This window comes from Rattus norvegicus, chromosome 11 (assembly GCF_036323735.1).
Source record: "Rattus norvegicus strain BN/NHsdMcwi chromosome 11, GRCr8, whole genome shotgun sequence".
Classification (NCBI taxonomy): domain Eukaryota; kingdom Metazoa; phylum Chordata; class Mammalia; order Rodentia; family Muridae; genus Rattus; species Rattus norvegicus.
The window spans coordinates 42,387,315-42,406,851 of NC_086029.1; the positions used below are offsets into that span (position 1 = coordinate 42,387,315).

At 42.9% G+C, this 19,537-nt stretch overlaps 1 protein-coding gene and 1 pseudogene across 4 annotated transcripts in view; one reads left to right on the forward strand and one right to left on the reverse strand.

Moving 5' to 3' along the window:
* LOC108352304 (uncharacterized) overlaps positions 1–19,537 on the reverse strand; it is a 300,039-nt gene that overhangs the window by 260,560 nt on the left and 19,942 nt on the right. For 2 of the 4 annotated variants that reach the window (XR_005491173.2, XR_005491174.2), the window contains exons 2-3: positions 19,177–19,243; positions 16,196–16,431 (exon numbers count right to left, since the gene is read on the reverse strand). The gene's annotated coding sequence lies outside the window, so the exon portion shown is untranslated. Of the gene's footprint in view, positions 1–16,195; positions 16,432–19,176; positions 19,244–19,537 lie in introns of those variants that run through there. The other 2 variants (XR_005491175.2, XM_063270848.1) reach the window with 1 other exon arrangement.
* Morf4l1-ps8 (mortality factor 4 like 1, pseudogene 8) lies at positions 928–2,602 on the forward strand (annotated as a pseudogene).

A 19,537-nucleotide genomic window follows, 5' to 3' on the forward strand; every position in this document is an offset into this window, starting at 1 on the left:
TGGGCATATACCCAAAAGATGCTCCAACATATAACAAGGACACATGCTCCACTATGTTCATAGCCAGAATTATTTATAATAGCCAGAAGCTGGAAAAAAAACAGATGTCCTTCAATAGAGGAATGGATACAGAAAATGTGGTACATTTAAACAATGGAGTACTATTCAGCTATTAAAAACAATGACTACATGAAATTCTTAGGCAAATGGATGGAACTAGAAAATATCATCCTGAGTGAGGTAACCCAGTCACAAAAGAACACACAAGGTATGCACTCACTGATAAGTGGATATTAACCCAAAAGCTTGAAATACCCAAGAAACAATTCATAGACCACATGAAGCTCAAGAGGAAGGAAGAGCAAAATGTGGATGCTTCAGTCCCTCTTAGAAGGGGGAACGAAATACTCATGAGAGGAAATACAGGGACAAAGAGTGGAGCAGGGACTGAAAGACCATCCAGAGACTGCCCCACCTGGGGATCCATCCCTCATGCAGCCACCAAACCCAGTCACTATTGCTGATGCCAAGAAGTGCTTGCTGACAGGAGCTTGATATGGATGTCTCCTGGGAGGCCCTGCAAGAGCCTTACTGATACAGATGAGGATTCTCACAGTCAACCATTGAACTGAGCACAGGGACCCCAATGAAAGAGTTAGAATACACATGGAGGGGCCCATGGCTCTAGCCGCATATGTAGCAGAGGATGGCATTGTCTGGCATCAATAGAAGGAAAAGCCCTTGGTCCTGTGAAGGTTCATTTCTCCTGTGTAGGGGATGCCAGGGTGTTGAGGTGGAATGGAAGCATCTTCATAGAAGCAGGGGGAGAGGGTAGGACATACGGGAGAGGGGTAGAAGGGAATAACATTTGAAATGTAAATACATAAAATATCCAATAAAAAATAAATTATGGGGTGGGGTAGAGAGCAGGGGGTGGTAGTCGGAGGTAGTGGGAGAAGGAGGAGGCGGCGAATCACTTATAAATGGTGCCCAAGCAGGACCTGAAGCCTAAATTCCAGGAGGGCGAGCGAGTGCTGTGCTTTCATGGGCCTCTTCTTTCTGAAGCAAAGTGTGTAAAGGTTGCCATAAAGGACAAACAAGTGAAGTATTTTATCCATACAGTGGTTGGAATAAAAATTGGGATAAATGGGTCCCAGAAAGCAGAGTACTCAAATACGTGGACACCAATTTGCAGAAACAGCGAAAACTTCAAAAGGCCAATCAGGAACAGTATGCAGAGGGCAAGATGAGAGGGGCTGCTCCAGGGAAGAAGACATCTGGTCTGCAACAGAAAAATGTTGAAGTGAAAACAAAAAAGAACAAACAGAAAACATCTGGAAACAGAGATGGTGGCAGTACCAATGAGACACATCAGCCTCCGAGGAAGAAGAAATCCCGGGTAAATCTGACCGTTGAAAATGAAGAAACATTCATGAACAGAGTTGAAGTTAAAGTGAAGATTCCTGAGGAGCTGAAACCATGGCTTGTGGATGACTGGGACTTGATCACCAGACAAAAGCAGCTTTTTTTATCTTCCTGCCAAGAAGAATGTGGATTCCATTTTGGAGGATTATGCAAACTATAAGAAGTTTCGAGGAAATACAGATAATAAGGAGTATGCTGTTAATGAGGTTGTGGCGGGGATAAAGGAGTACTTTGATGTAATGTTGGGCACTCAGTTACTCTACAAATTTGAGAGACCACAGTAAGCTGAAATTCTGGCCGATCACCCGGATGCACCCATGTCCCAGGTGTATGGAGCGCCACACTTACTGAGATAATTGGTGCGAATTAGAGCGATGTTGACATATACACCTGTCGATGAGAAAAGCCTTGCTTTATTACTGATCTATCTACATGATTTCCTCAAGTACCTGGCAAAGAATTCTGCAACTCTGTTCAGTGCCAGTGATTATGAAGTGACTCCTCCCGAGTACCATCGGAAAGCCGTGTGAGAAGTGTGCTCTCTCACTCGTGCTTGGATCTCTGTAAACAGCTTGGTTCTTAGTCATTCTCTTGTACAAATGATGTACTTTGAAGACCGTTAGTGTATAACAGAGTTGATGTTTGTTTTCTGTCTGATTTTAAACAGAGGAAATAAAAGGAGTTAACTGCTCCTTTTTCCTTTCTTTTTTTCATTTCAACGTTTCTACCAGTGTATCAGTGATGGACAGCGGAGAGACACGCTGTAGAGCGTTGGCCTAGTTGACAAAGCTGCTTTTGAATGCTGGTGGTTCTGTTCCTTTGACACTGCACACTTTTATAATATGTGTTAATGCTCTATGACAAAATGATCTGACTCCTAGTGCCAAAGGTTCCCTTCAGTGTGTATAACCGAACACTCATCCATCTGTGCTCTTCTTTTTTTTTTAAATGGTGCTTAAAGAGCCCATCCTTTGCAAGTCATCCAGGTTGTTCCTTAGGCATTTTATCTTTGCTCAATTGCTAAAGAATGGTGGCTTGTTTCCATGTTTTTTTTATTTGTGTCTAATGCACGTTTTAACATGATAGACACAATGCATCGTGTAGCTAGGGTTTTATGGAAAAGTCAGTCTTGTAGGAGTTGTTTTTCAGATCTTCAATAAATTTTTTCTTTAAATTTCAAAAACATAGATAATAAATTAGAAAAAAAGAAATACAGCAACAGAACCGACAGGAGGAGGAGAAACCGACCCTAGTAAAGTAGTCTCTGAAAATAAATAACACCTAATGCTTTCGAGTCACACAATTGACTTGTGATTCAAAGGGGATTTCTCTGAGAATTAAAACCAGCGTTAGAAAGTGGTCAGAGGGGACTATCACTCTTCATGAAATCTTTGATATTGTATCAATGATTCCAAGGCATTACCACTCATGCAACATTAAGTGCTTCTTTCTAACTTTCCCAAGAGTCAGTTTCCTCATTTATAAGATAGGACTAGGGGAGTGCTAACCTCCTACCACTAAAAGAATTGCACCGGAGACTGTCAGTGCCGCTCCACACAAGGCCTGAGCAGAGGAAATTCTCAGTAATCCCCATCCCAGTATTCACTTAATATGTCATCAACAACTCCTGAAATAAAAACATGCGGCTCTAACTCAACCATCTAGAGCACATTAGAGCCAGTACTTTGGCTCAGGATTATTCAACCTTTTATCTGTGAAGATTCAGACAAGCCTTTCATCTAAACCCCACAGTCTCTCAAGCCCAGCACCGCCAATAGTTTGTATGGATCATTCACTGCTGTGCACTCAGGGAGCAGCATTCCAGCCTGGACCAACTAGATATACCACCCCCCTCAATGTCTAACAACCAAAGAGTCTCCAGGCATTGACCCTGGAAGGGAGGTTGACATGAACACACGGAAAATCCTACTCTAAAGATTTACTTGACATCCACGACAGCCATGTTTCCTCTCATGGGAACCAATCAGGAGCTAGTTCCAGGCAGACACAAAACGTTTCAGTTCTGAAGCATTGTGTCTATGTATTTATTTATTTATCTGAAAGTCAGCAGCAGAAACACAATTTTCTTTGGAGATATACATAGGTAGATAGATAGATAGATAGATAGATAGATAGATAGATAGATAGATAGATAGATAGATAGATAGATGATAGATACATACATACATATACAGAGATACATAGATAGATAGACAGACAGACAGAGAGAGATATAGATAGGCAGATGATTGACAGATAAATGGATAGATGATAGACAGACAGGTCGGTAGGTAGGTAGGTAGGTAGGTAGGTACGTACGTACGTACGTACGTACATACATACATACATAGATCGATAGATGATAGATACATAGATAGATAGATAGATAGATAGATAGATAGATAGATAGATAGATAGATAGACAGACAGACAGACTGCTTTTGGAAAGAAACAATCAATGAACATTATTTAAGGAACTATGTTGTGATGGCGTGAACAAAAAATAACAGCCCCCAGAAGTTCACAGGAAGTGGCACTACTAGGAGGTGTGGCTTTGTTGGAGTAGGTGTGGCCTCGTTTGACGACATGGCAAAGGGGTAAGGGATAGGTTTTGAGGTTTCAGAAGCTCAAGCCAGACCTAGTGGCTCACTTGCTCTTCTTGATCCTTCAGAGTCAGATAGAGAACTCTCAGCTACCCTCCAGCACCATGCCTGCCTGCACACTGCCATGCCTACTGCCATGATGACAATCTGGGCTGTAAGCTGTCCCGCAATTAAACGTTTTTCCTTGTACGAATGTTTCCTTTACGTCTGTGGTCATAGTGTCTCTGCACAGCCATAGGAACCCTAACTAAGACGCATGCTGACCTATCTGATAAGCACGCCACTGGAAAAACCTGTTGAGCCAATATTGTCCATGTTCTTGCAATCTGTCATGCCGCTGAGCATGGTTAAGAAGTGAAGCCAGTGTATACATGTTCCATACAACCAGAGACATTAGGGCTAAGTAACCATGGCTCTACCACAGATTTCCCTCTTACCCAACACCATTAGCCCTACTGTTAAACAGAGAAGAGAAAGCAGCCTCAAAGAGGCCAACCCCACAGCCTGACAAGGTTTAAAGCACAAGGCCACAGCAAAGCCACACTCACTCAGAATTCACCTTCACCTCCAGAAGTCAGCAAATGGGTGGAGGCAGCAGTCAGACTCCCACCATCATAAACAGCATTTAAGCTTAGAGTTCTGGTGAGCAAAACTATTTCCGTGTCTTTGGGGATGCTTTATAAGAATGACACTTTGGCAGTATGGTTTCAGAAAATTACGTGAAATGAAAAACGCTGTCGAACAGATGTGTTCTCAAGTCCCTGTCCACATCGCAGTTGATCTACTTAATGAAAACACTGCTACGGTTCAGAATTAGTGCTGTCTGCGGCTACAGTATTGTTATGCCAGTGTCTCCAAGGAGTGAAGAGGGTTGGGAAGGAATGCTCGAGAGGAAATTGCCAGAACTTGGGGTCAGGGAGAGAATATCTCAAAGGCAGGTACCTCAAGGTGCTAAAGAACAAAGGGAAGATTAAAATTAAATATTGCTTATGAAAAAATAACTAAACCAGGACATAGACGTGGAAAGCCTGTTTTGTTTAGATAAATTAAATCAAGTAAACAACACCTCCTCCCTGCTCTACCTAATAAGGCTCCGTTTCGACATAATTGGAATGTAACAACGCTGCTTCTCTCTCCCCTGAATTCATTAAAATGAAGTCTTACCAGCACTCAAGAGCTGTCTTTCCCTCACTTTGCCCTGATACCTGAGGGAACATGGGGGGGCCACATGAGCTCGTCCTCAGCTGTCACAGATGCAATTCTGTGGGGCTCTTTGTCTTTTGCTTCATTTGTCAGGACTGATTACCACCAGCGGCAAAACTGATCACGGCCCTGTCTACCCTCTCTCCACAAGCAGCAAGAGTGCACCTGAGGGTCTGCAGCAAGGGCATCCTTGGGAAACTTTTCACACCTAATTGAAACTGCCCATGGTGATTTTGTCCCAAAGAGTTTCACTTCCCATTTCAAATAACCCAAATCCTGCCCGTGCTACATTCACCTGAAAACCTGCAAGGAAGGTCCACTCTCTCCATTAATGTTAAGTCAATTCCATTTTATTTTTAAATACTTATCTGTTTGTTTATTTATTTATGAGGATGGTACCTTATGAGTTCATGCATGCCACATATGTGTCAGCACCCTCAGATTCCCTGAGCCTGGAGTCCCGGTGGTTGTAAGCCTTCACAGCCTCATAATCAATTTTAGATTTGTCTTATTTTATATGTTATCTTTTGTCTGGTTATATATCATGCATGTAGCACACCAAGGGGTCATATCCTCTGGAGCCACAGTAACAGAAAGCTGTGAGCTGCCACAGGGTGTTAGGAACTGAACCTGGGTGTTCTGCAAAAGCAGCACGTGTGCTTAGCCACTGAACGCTCTCTCCAGTCCCCGGGACTGAGTCAATTTTAAATAAAGCCAACATTTTAATTTTGGATGGTGAAAGAGATGTCTAGCAAAAATAAAATTAACCTTGAAAGGATATACTGGCAGCTATAGAGGCCATAAAGCAGTGGGGTATAAATCCAGCTTGTTCTTGAATGCTAACTCTGTCTGTGAGCCTCCGGAGTGCTAAGACTGTTGACGAATGACGGGCCTCCTCAGGAAGATGCGCCCCATGCAATCCCCACTTGAGTGTTTAAGTTTTCTTTTCTTCCCCTTTTTAAGTATAGAAAGTTTATATTATAATAGGAAAAAATGCTTCACATTGGAAGGGATATAAAAACAAATATTTTAATAAAATCTAGCCCCTGAGACATTTCTGTGGTGATGCTGACTGTGTACTTTAGTTCAGATTAAAATGAATTTGCATTATTCTGCAGATCTCCGAGCCCATCTTTGGTGGCAGCTAAACTCTTAGCTGCTTTTCCCATTTTTTGTTGTGAAAATAAATAAATTGCAATGTCTCATCTGAACGTGCTGACGCAAGCAATTCGGTTCTTTCCATTTAAACAGGAAGATTCTGCTCCATTCCTCTTTCCATCAGCTTTATTCAGAGATGAATATAAGCACTGTTCTTTTACACTTTTAATGCACATACATTGTTTAATGTCTCCAACATACGTGCTGGGTGTTTGCTAAGATTGCCAGCCCTAGTGTCTCCTGTAGCCGTTGGCTAATAGGGAAGGGAAGGATTTCCCAAATACCACACAACTGAAATGTGACATAATTGACTTTGGCAGAACTATTGGATTTTCTTTTTTTTTTAATCTTTATTAATTTGAGTATTTCTTATTTACATTTCGATTGTTATTCCCTTTCCCAGTTTCCAGGCCAACATCCACCTAACCCCTCCCTTCCCCATCCTCCCCCCCTTACCACCCTCCCCCCAACAGTCTAGTTCACTGGGGGTTCAGTCTTGGCAGGACCAAGGCCTTCCCCTTCCACTGGTGCTCTTACTAGGATATTCATTGCTACCTATGAGGTCAGAGTCCAGGGTCAGTCCATGTATAGTCTTTGGGTAGTGGCTTAGTCCCTGGAAGCTCTAATTGGTTGGCATTGTTGTGAACTATTGGATTTTCATAGGGTGCATCTTCACCCCATGCAAATGAAGAAAAGTGCCCCCCAAAGGGAACCCCAAATACCCATGGAAATGTATTCCTTCATGGGCTCACTCTGATTGACGTTATCTCTACAAAAATATTCTAAGTTTCCCTGGGAGTCTTTGGCGAATGTTTTACCTTTTTGTCTTGATTGACTGTTTGGTAGATTGGCAAATTCAGTGGAAATTGAAAGACTCAGCCGATAGGGGACACCTTCTTCACCAAGGACAGCCACACCTGCCCAACTCACCTAGTCTCCAGTGGACTCAATTTCAACCTCACTATTTTTAATTCAAGTAATGCATAGACATATCTTAAAATCTGCCCCACCCTCAGTATCAAGCAAGCAGGCAAAGCCTTTTCACCAAAAATCTCACAAGATTTGAAATTTTTGGAAGATTACTTATAATTATTAATTTGCCTGCTATGTCATTCAAGAAAAATTTTAATGTGTGTATCTAGAAATAAAAGGCTGTTTAGTATTTCTCTATCTCCCCCTCATATCTGATACTTCTTTACAGACAGATTCAAAAGCAAAACATGTTTCAGATTTACTTGGAACTGGGGGTAACACCTAAGCAGAAAGACAGGCATGCTGTTCCACAGAGAGTGCGACTCACACTAACGTAGCTGTGTGTGCACGTGACAGACGTAACCTGAAAAGCGTTTAAGTGACTGTCTTGGCCCTACGACTATATTCATGGAGATGAAGAATTTGGGAAATTTCATTGAAACTTCCTTGCCCCAGTGTGTCTGTGTGTAAAATGGCAGTGGGCAATAACAGTTCTTATCTCCTTGGTTCATTGTGAGAACAGTGTTGAGGAAGCAAAGTACGTCAGGATATTGGGCACACAGCATTCTAGAGTTCTTGGCACTGTTTCTACTATTTCTAAGTGCTAATAAACAAACAAACAGACCCTTTGTTCTCGCTTGACAATTCTAGGACAAAAATAATGTAATAGCTGTTGCTTTTTTATTTTATCTATTTGGGTGTTTTACCTCCACACATGCTTATACACCATGTACATGCAATGCCCATAGAGGCCAGAAGGGGGAGTAAGAGCCAATAATACTGGAGTTAGGGACACTGGCAGCCATGCTGTTCTGGGAATTGAATCCAAGTCCTGGGAAGATCAGTCAGTGCACTTATCCTCGGAGCTATCTCTCCAGTGCCATGCTACTGCTTTCCTACTCTCTCCCTCCCTTCCTCTCCCCTCCCCTCCCTCTTTCCTTCCCTCTCACTCCCTTCCTTCCCTCCCCCTCCCTTCCCCCGCCTCTCTCTTTTCTAAGGTTTTGAGAGCTCAGGAAACTCCAGCCCATGGGTCAAATATGATCCACTGCCTGGTTTTGTTTTTCAATGACTAAAAGAAAACAATCAAAAGAAGAATATTTCACAATGCTAGAATTGATGTGAACTATGTCAGTGTCTGTAAGTAAAGAGCACTGGGACTCCAGTAATGCCCTTCCCCTCCGGTGGCATATGGGTCACCTTTCGCACTATAAGACTGATTTGGGAAGTTGTGTTGGAGAGTCTAAAATGCTTACTACTCAACTCTTAGGAAAATAAAAGGGGCCAACCTACAACATTACTAACTGATGCATGTTCTGTAAAATGAAATAACCCATCAAACAGAAAGGAGGTGCATCGCTAACCTTTGTCAGTTTCAAGGGGATTCAGAATCTTCGTGAGGACACATTTCCAGATGTGTCTCTGAGTGAGTTTCCAGAAAGGTCTAGCAGAGCAGGGAAGACCCAAACTCAATTGGGGACACCACCCATCCCCTGTCTGGAATCCCAGACTGGAGCAAAGGGAGAGAGTATCTGAGCCTCAGAGTCCATTGCTCTCTGCTTCCTGGAGGCCAACATAGCAAGGTGGACCAGCTGCCCCCTGTGCTGTCACATGACTCCCCACAGCCAACTGCACCCTCTAATTGTGAACTCCTCTAAACTCTTATTTCCCTAAGCTGCTCTTGTTAGGAGTTTTTCACAGTAAATGAGGAAAGGAACTGAAAGAAAAAAGTTCCTATTGAAAAAAAACACACACAAGATAAAACTCAATTGCCCCAGATAATTCCTTCTAATTGGTTGTAGAAAGATTTGATGAAGCCCAGTGAAATCACAGGGGGCGGGCGGGGGGTCCGATGAGCCAAGTCAGTGGGTGGAGCCTCAGCTCAGTTTCTGGAAACCATTGGTAGGAAAGAACAAGCTTCCGCAGGACGTCCTTTGACATGCACACACACGTGTAATAAATAATTACAATCTTAAAGAACTTTTAAAGAAATTACAGACAAGGGCTGGAGAGACAGCTCAGCGACTAAGAACACTTTCCGCTCTTCCCGGGGACCAGGGTTCTGTTCCCGCCACCCACACAGTGTCTCACATCCACCTGACTCAAGCTCAAGGGGATCCAACTGGCCTCCGTGAGCACCAGACACACACATGTTGCACATAAATACGTGCAAGCAAAACACCTGTGCATGTAAAATTAAAAATAATAAAAATTTAAAGAAATTATAGAGTAAGTCTAATAACATCCTGTGAGATTTGTTTATTCATGGTAATCAAGAATTCTCCCCATTCATGTCACTGATGCTAAGTTTTGTGGTAAAAATTTCATGTTGCATCTAAGTACGAACAGGAGGCTCTTGTCCAATCTCCATCTACTGTTAGCTTAAGCACGTCTTCCTCTCGTTTAATACACTGCACTTTATTTCTTCTTCTGAGTCATAGCGCAGGTCTTAAAAATTAAAGACTGGCCGTGAAGAAAGTTTACACAGCCCAGCCTATCCACTTGCTCATAAGTCTCTATGGATTGCTTTTCCCCTGGGTAGGATTTGTTCATTCTCTTCCCAAGATCCATAACCTTATACACAGTACACTCTCAGTTATTTTATGATACTTTTTTTTTTTACTAAAATAACCATATTTCTAGAAATGGCTCCTGCAAGTGTGTGCACTCGTGACAACTTTGGTTCCGCCGTGACCAGGTGAGCAGTAGGATCCAGGGTCCTAATTTTGTTACACACCCAGCTGAGTGGAGAAGAGGCACGGAAGTCCATCGGTAAGATGAAAAGTCTTAAGGTGAAACCTTTTCCTTCCTGTAGAACTCTGTGTAAGCTTACTATTTGCTCAGAGTCCTTATAGCCAACAGCTTTCTCCACGGGAAACACTTTCTTTTTTTATTGGGTATTTTATGTATTTACATTTCAAATGTTATCCCCTATCCAGGTTTCCCCTCAGAGTCACCCCTATCTTATCCCCCGACTTCTATGAGGGTGCTCCCCCACCCACCCAACCACTCCCACCTCCCAGCCCTGGCATTTTCCTACACTGGGGCATCGAGCTTCATAAGACCAAGGGCCTCTCTTCCCATTGACGTCCAACAAAGCCATCCTCTGCTACATATGCGGCTGGAGCCATGGGTCTGTCCATGTGTACTCTTTGGTTGGTGGTTTAGTCCCTGGGAGCTCTGGGAGCTCTGGCTGGTTGATATTGTTGTCCTTCCTATGGGGTTGCATCTCCTTCTGCCCTTTCTCTAACTGCTCCATTGGGGTCCCTGTGCTCAGTCCAATGATGGCTTAGAGCATCCCCCTCTGCATTTGTCAGCCCTGGCAGGAAACACTTTCTAATTCAAAATGAGACCATTTTTCTTCTAATTCTCTAGTCTACGGGAGCTCTATTGTTTTCTGTAGTAATTTGGGATTCTAATTTCCAAGTTCCTCACCATGAGACTGTGTTTCAGATCCGCCCGTCTGTGTAAGACTGCTGTAGTTACCAGAACCACAGAGGGAATGACGGCACCTTACAAGTGAATCTAAGTGAACACAAATCTACCGTAATTGGTGAAGATACTTCACAGAGCTTTGGCGCAGTCATCAGTAAAAGCCCAGGACAAAGATCATGTGTCTCTTAAAATCTAAATTCTTACGTATTTGATGGAATAAGGGAAAGTATCCATCTCACCTCGTCCCAGCAAACCACGCCTTTAGGCACCCATTCCCCTGTGCAGTTAGCTGAGGAGATACAGATACTGAACTCGAGACGTATCTGCCAATCAATCCCCCTTCTTGCTGACACAGAGCCTACCGAGCCTATTTTTCTGAAACAGTCGATGTCTTCTATCATGGTCTCATCTTCTATCTTGGACTTCCTTTAATTCGAATACCTATAAAACTATGAATTAAACTGGTTTTCCACAATCCTTCAATTACTAGTCACTAATGATGTATAGGTCAAGCACATTTTATTTAATCTACCACAGAAATGTCATATTTATCTTTGTGAGTAAATGTAAGTGGTCTACATGATAGAAAATTTAGATTAAAGTAGGTATTTTAAATTGAGGCACAGGGCTAGAGAGACGGCTCAGCAGTTAAGAGCACTGACTGCTCTTCCAGAGGCCCTGAGTTCAAATCCCAGCAACCGCATGGTGGCTCACAACCATCTGTAATGGGATCTGATGCCCCCTTCTGGTGTGTCTGAAGACAGCTACAGTGTACTCTATACATAAAATAAATAACTAAATCTTTTAAAATAAATAAATTAAGGCAAAGATTCCCTCAGAGATATTTTCATTTATATGTCTGTGGAAAGTGGAGCAAACGTTCATTTCCCGATATTCAACAAGAAATGTCATTTCTGTCATCTACTGTATGAAAAATGCTCGATTCTTCTTTTAATTTTCTCTTGGTGGGTACTTAGCTTTCTAATTGCTTGCCCTTGAGCTATGAGCATGTCTGGCCTTGTCAATGCCTACTGTTCTATTGGGAATTTGCTTTATTGGTTAGAAGTATCTGTATGCTATAGAAATTAATATTTTGCTCATTACATTTATGCTCATTGTTTTTGTGGTTAACTGCTTGTCTTTTAGCTCAGTTCATAGTCGAGTTTAAAACAGCAACTTACCCTAGGAAAATGCTCCTCACTTAAGGATTGTGTGAATGCCCTGTGTGTTCTACTCATGCTTTGTATAGTCTTCTCGAATGTCTTCGCCTCATATGGAATTTCTTTACACATAAGAGGTGAGCTACGCCACAATTTTTACGAATAGAGCTGCCTGCATGTGACTCCCGTCACAGCATATTTACAAGTTCTTGACTTCAGTACACACGACAGTGGCCTTTCATGTTGTTCCATTTATTTATTTTTCTATTTCAATGTAAGAAAAAAACTGTTGTATTTGCTGTCCTTTTACAGCAATGCCTAGTCTGATAACGGCTATAGAAACACTCTCCCCTCTCTCTCTCTCTCTCTCTCTCTCTCTCTCTCTCTCTCTCTCTCTTTCTCTCTCTCTCTCTCTGATATATAGGGAGGGTTTGATTTTTTTTTGTTTTGCTTTGTGTTTTGTTTTTTAGTTTTTTCACTATTGTTTTCTTGTTGTTTTTATTTTTGAGAACATCAGAAGAATTTTTACTGACATGACAGGGAATTTAAAAATTAAAATTAACTCTGGAAGAAATTACTAGTTTACGGTTCTGCCTTGTCACCCAGAACCAACACTTATCTGTCACCATTCATCACTGCATACATACTGCAATAGAGTATCTTGATGTGTGTTTTGTACTCTACTGATTAGATTTCTCCCTGACTATCCTGTGTTCTAACATTACTGTTATGAACAGCATCGTTGTACCCTGCTGTCCTACTGGGTGACAATAAATATGTGGTGCTGGGGTGTTCATCTTGATATTTGGCCAAGTCACTGAATTTTTCTATTACTTCTGAGAGTTTGAGCTCACCTTTAGTTTTCTAGGCAGAAAATGACACCATCTACCAAGGATGGAGGTTGTACCTTTCTGTGCCAGGGTTTCCACACTGCTCCCCCTTGTCTTAAGTTAGTGGCTGCTTTATTCTCACTGTCTTGATGTTTATGGTTGTCTATGGTTGCCTATGGTTACAATGTTTCCTCTCCTATCAGAAATGAGTCCTGCGTTCTAACTGCTCCCTTCTCTGGACCTAGCAAAATGATCACATAATTTTTCACTTTCCTTGCTAAATACAGTGAACACCGTTCACATATCTCCTAGCGCTAAAACAGCTCTCGTTCCTGAAATAAATTAACTAATATTGATACATTGTTCCTTTTGAATATCACCCAGGCTTAACATTGGAGTACTTTAATTAATTTTACTTACTTAATGTTATTTTAACCTTTGACTCCACTTCCATGCATAAAGTTAGCCTGGGTTTACTTTGTGCTAATCAGTGTTCTTCAGTATTGAAAACGGGGTTGAAAGTCGTTACTGAATAACCCTGTTAGCAAGGGGAAAACACAGAAAACCTTTTCTGAGGACTGTGGATTAAAACTGTGTTTCTATGAGAACTTATCCACAGCAACTGATTATAGGCAACCAAGACTTCTGAATTTCTGTAATTTGCTGTTGTAAATTATAGTTCTCAAACGGATATGAAATAGGTGAGGCCGGAGGGGAACACTCAATGAACATCTTTCTCATTTTTCCTCCCCTGCTATCTGAAGAGATTTTAGAGTGCTGATTTTCTTTGCCTTGGGCTGCCATTCTGCCTTGCCCCAGGTCATCCTTCCTGGATCCCATAGGAGATCTGTGCACTTTGGTTATTAACTGGTCTTCAGTGCTATCTCTCTCCTAAGTGTAGTTTCCACTCAGAAATCAAGATGCCGGTGCATCATATAGTGATGTATATAAACATCAAACTCCAAGCCTCATTCCCAAGGGATTAGAAGAGGAGTACCTTGAGGCCCCCACCAGCCCAGCTGAGGCTTCTGATTCACCCAGCAATAGAGTTGAAGAAGGCCTGGGGTTGAGGGCACAGTTAGGTCCAGCTTCGTTTTTGGCTGGTGTTTGATGCCAGCTCTGCTGAGTGTTAATTTGTTGCGTCTTTGGACCTCTTGCCTTTAGTTGCCTTTATGAGGTTAAATGTATCTTTTTCCTAAGAGCTTAGGCTCCCTCCTTCAGTGCCTGAGGGACGCACATCAGAGCCCTTTCTTCCTCTTGGTCTTGCTTGCTCCTTTGAGAAGACCGCTTGATTGTTACCTAGAATGATGATTATCTAGCACCCTGGACTATGGTTTTTTTTCTGGCCGACAAATGACAGGAACTCTTTACCCACTGTGAGAGGGAGTCCATCACCTCCTGACTCAGATGTATCCTCAGCACCTCTCCCCCATGATATCCTCAAAGACATCCACTGTAAACTATAGAGCTCTCAGCTCAAGCCGAGCTCACCAGCCCCTGACAAACATGAGGGAGGCAGGCCAAACTCCATGTAGGGAGCTGAGGCACAGGAATGGGAGGGGACATTAGGCTGAAAGGAGACATGGAGCATCCAGATTTTCTCAAACAGATCATGTCTGTAATCTTCAGCTTCCTTTTAGAGCCCAGACCTCCTCCCAGGGAGTCAGACACCAAGGACCGAAGTAAGAGGATCTGCCTTTCGTCTTTGTGGATGACAGAAGGTCTTGCCTCTTCCTCTTGAATATGGATGTGGTGGAGACTTATCTGGGGCTCTCAACCAAATATTAGAATACAAAAATAATAATAAAAGGTAAATTACCTATCCAGAATACTTGTATTTGCTTTTAAGGTGTGTTTGTGTGTGCATGTGTGTGTGTGTATGTGTGTGTGTGTGTGTGTGTGTGTGTGTGTGTGTGTGTGTGTGTATGTGTGTCCACACCCAAGCATTTTACCCACTGAAATGCCTCTTAGCCTACCTTGGAATTTTTTTACCTCAAAATGAATACCAGAAGCCACTCATGTGGCACATCCCTGTTGTCCCAGCACACAGAAAGTAGAGGCAGGAGGATTAGGACTCTAAGACCAGCCTGGGCTACACAGTGAGGCCTATCTTAAAAGAAAAGAGTTAAAAGATGAATAGCCAACATTTAAGATTAATTTTCTCACTGGCAAGGTCTCTGGTTTATCAGTATTCAAAATCCTCACTCTGGGAAATAAATTATGCATAACCTGCTTAAGCACGTTCTTAAAGCGAGCTAACTAAACCAAACACCTTTGATGTGCAGCTAAAAGCTGGGCCCATGATGACATCCTAATCTCATTTTTCTTGCAGTCCCTGGGCCTTTGTCTTTTACTTTGATCCACCCTGAATAAAGCCATTGGCAAATGTATCCAGATTTTGATCTTACGAACTGCACATAAGTTCACACACCCTCGCGCTTGCCTCGTAACTGAGACGGCAAGCTGTAAGCGATGACACAGCAGTGACTCAGGAGTTTGAAACCCTCTCAGCAGCTGCCTCACCTCTTTATATGGGGATTCATCCAAAACTCTCCCCTGGGAAGCCTCCTTGATGTTGGGGGGGTTACCATACAAACTGACACTCTGTTCCCACTCCCAAATGTTAGAAGACTGTCTTTCAAGGAGAGTATCCATCATGTGCAAGAAGGAAAATCACTTTAGAAATAAAAAAACAACAGTTCTGAAAACCCAACTGAACATCAATCCGTGAGATGGATAGCTTATGTGCAGGGCTCAGTGGACAGGTACTTCTGCACCTCTACCCTTCATCAACTGCAGAGACACGAGGAAAAGAATAATTAAAATACTGGGGTTCTTTTGGGGCAGCTATGTACAGTTTATGTTGATCATCTTTGAATAGCAATCCTGCCCACGTTCATCAGGGCCTGCCTGAAGAACATTCCCACTGCCTCTCTAGGAAACTCCCACCATTTGTATGCTAACAATAAGTTGTGCTTTTGCATGAGTTTTATTTTGTCTTGTTTTGCGGTACTGGGGACTAAGCTCGGAGCCTCAATGCATGCTATGAGAACAGCATATGACATTCACATAGCAATGTCTACAGCGCCTTAGTCATGGAGGTCTGTGTTCCCCATGGGAGCTTGCGCCTTACAGTGACAGAGTGGAGCAGGGATCATGATGAGCACAGGGCACAGAGTGTGGCAAGGGCTACAGGACACAGGTTGGAAGAGGGACGCTAGGGAGCACAAAGGACACACAGACCCTTAAGTCTTGACTCAATGATCCTTGACAAGGAAAAGACATTCCTGGTGACACCTGCGGCATTAAGAATACAGTGAGGGAAAGGAGGTTGTATCAACAGGGACACAGTCTCTGTCCTGATCGTGCCCTAAAACAGTGAGAGATATCCCCAAGTTAACATCCCAGCATCTGCCTTTCATCACTTTTATTACTCGTTTAATCAAAACCAATGAGGCTACGCACAAGCACCTTAGGATAGTGCAGGAGAGGTGGAAGAGGTGTGGAGAGGAAGCCGTCTGAGAGTGTTTCATACACACGCTGTCTAAAAGTTCACCTCTTCGGACTCCCGGTGAGCCGAAGCAGTTGGTCCATCTTTCCAGGACAGGACGTTCTGAATCTCTGTGGCTGATCTCTTAGGACTCAGCTCTTCAAGGTGTTGATATTATCCATTCAAGGGAATTATGAAAATAAATTAGAAGTCAGACTTAGAAGCCTAGAACTTTCTAGACGATGCAGGACGTGTGAAACACTGTGTTTAATCCTTAGCACCACAAAAGATAAATAAAGTCATCCGACTGTTTAATTTAATTAATTGGGCTGCAAGCGTGAATACAGAGTCAGGTGTGGTGACAGCGCATCCCCGTCCTCGTCACAGCACTGGAGAGGCTCATGCCGTAGGACAGCTGAGGACAGACACCATGTACTTTGATACAGGGTTAAACTGAAAGGCCTCAAAGCTCCCGGCTGTCTACCTACACAAGCTTTCCCCCAGAAGCTTTTCAGGAGCACAGTCTCAGCCAGGAGCTCATATGTGGGTTGGCTAGAAACCCATAATTATCATTAGAACCTAGGCTTCCAATGAAACTCTAAGTTGCCCCAATTAAATGGAAAACCCCTGGAGGGTAGAATGCACGCCAGCGTCTGTTCGCCTCAAAGAGCCCAGCTCTAGTAACCTGCCACTGTAAACGCTGATGGAATAAATGTTCTATTGACTCAGGGAGCTCGCTTCGTCACTGCGTATTGCGATTGTGCGTTAATGATCAACATAACTCTGGGCTGTTGATATGTTTTAATGCGGTTGCATTACCTTAAGTAAGCATTTGCACACATGCATCGGTGTGTATCCATAAGGGACCCTGTGTAACAAATGAAATACAAGAGATACACTGCCCGCCCCTAAAGCCCAGCACAGGGGTTTGTGCCACACGGATAGAAGTAATATCTATTCACTAAATGGGACTCTGCTAGATGAAGTAAGCCTTATGAAAGCAGTTCCCCCGAATGATAAATAAATAGGAACCCATTTCATAAATATGCATGAAGCCAAAAAATAAACTCCTTAGGAAGCAACGTGGTCTTTAACTGCAAGTCTGGGTGAACATTTGGGAATAAGCCAAACCAAAGACCGCCTTTCCTGAAGCGACGGTGGAAATATTTTCTGGATAACCCCCCGTGAGAAGTTATTATTTTTCCCTCCTAAAGCGTAGAAAATTTATAGGCTGTCTCTCCTCCCAGCATGAATTCACAGGCAACCTCAGCTGACATGTGTGCCGACTGCATGAGAAATGTGTGCTTCTGGAGGGGCTTGTACCATGGGGACGCGTGTAGAATCTGTGACTTACCACAGAGCATAAAGCATTACTATCAGAGAGGCAAGGTGGCCTAAGGTCTCGGTGCTTCAGAGGCTCAACTGGAGACCACGTACACTAGTTAACACAAGCTCTCACTCGCCAGAGCACAGACAGCTCTCTTGTACGGTTGAAAAAGAGGCACTGGACAGAAAGATTACAGAGAACAGAATCTTCAAATGTTTTTTAACCAAGATGAGTGTGCACATTATTAATAAACTGGTATATGTAACTGAAAGCCCTCTGGACTGATATTTATCTCCAGTACTCTCTGTTCTATTCCTATAGCCCACCGCCCCTATCCTGTCCTGACCTGCCCTGTTCTAGCATGGCCCAGCCCGGCCCAGCCCTTTCAAAAGTGATAGCTAGATAGCTATGACAGGAGATCATCTCATCCCCGGAAGTGGTCTACTTCCTGAAGTTGGGAAAGTGCAGCTTTGGACAACACTTCCCTCCCAGACTTTAATTTGCACATTAGCACAGAGCTTATTTAAAGAAGGAAACTATGTCATGGCACAACAGAATTTTATTCAGTCACGAAGAGGAATGAGCTCGTGGCCTTTGCAGAGAAGTAGATAGCTACCGAGTGTTATGGTATGGGAAATAGCCCAGACTCAGACAGACAAATACTGGATATTTTTCTCCCAATGATCCTATATTTTTATTGTTATATGTAGTATGTGTATGTCTGTGTCTGTGTGTATATGTATGTGTGTATGTATATGTGTGTCTGCATGTATGTGTATGCATGTGTCTGTGTGTCTGTGTCTATGTGTGTATGTGTCTGTATCTGTGTGTATCTGTATGTTATCTGTGTGTCTGTATGTGCCTGTATGTGTGTATATCTGTATCTGTGTGTGTCTGTGTGTATGTGTGTATATATGTGTGTGTCTGTATCTGTGTATGTGCATCTCTGTGTATGTCTATGTCTCTGTATGTGTCTGTGTGTATATGTGCCTATGTATCTGTCTGTGTGTCTGTCTGTGTCTGTGTGTCTGTGTGTATCTGTGTGTCTCTGCATGTGTATCTGTCTGTGTGTTTCTGTGTGTCTGTGTGTGTGTCTGTGTGTATATCTGTATGTATGTGTGTCTGTGAGTGTGTGTGTGTCTGTGAGTGTGTGTGTGTGTGTGTCTGTGTCTCTGTGTATGTGTCTCTGCATGTGTATCTGTCTCTGTGTGTCTGCGTGTGTGTCTGTGTGTGTCTTTCTGTCTTTCTGTCCCTGTGAGTGTGTCTGTGTGTGTGTGTGTGTGTGTGTGTGTGTACCTGTATGTGTATCGGATATGGATCATCAAACTAGAAAAGGGTCCCATGAGAAATAAATAAGAGATCTTAATGGCTCTGGAACAAAGAAAAAGAGGAGAATAAAGTTCACGTGACCTCAAAGTAGAAGGAAAAATAGTGGACGGGGGAGGGGAGCAGCAGGAAAGAGTCACATGAAAGAGAACACATGAAAATGTCACAATGAGCCCCACTAATTTGAATACTATTTTTGAACTAACAAAAGATCATAAAGGAGGCATTGAGCTAAGCAGTATCTACTCACCTTTGCAGTCTGTGTCCTAGGACCCAGTACAATTACACCGAGTGGGATTCTGTGATGCAAACCAACTCTGGGAATTTAAAGACAGGGAGATTTATTAGAGAGACATGGGGTAGACGACTGGACTCAGGCAAGGGTTGGTCAACAAAACACAAAAAGGAGACCAGAACCTCAGCTAAAACCTATCAATAAAAACCATCCTGACGCAGACCCCGCCGGATGTCCTAGAATGACTGCTGACCCTAGAAAGGATTCTCAAGTGTCTTCTGCCTCTTTGTATACTGTCCCAAAGTCCAGGCTGAGCTTCAGTCAAATGTCCATTGCCTAGCTGTATGAAAACAGGATCTTAAAGACAAAGACAAAA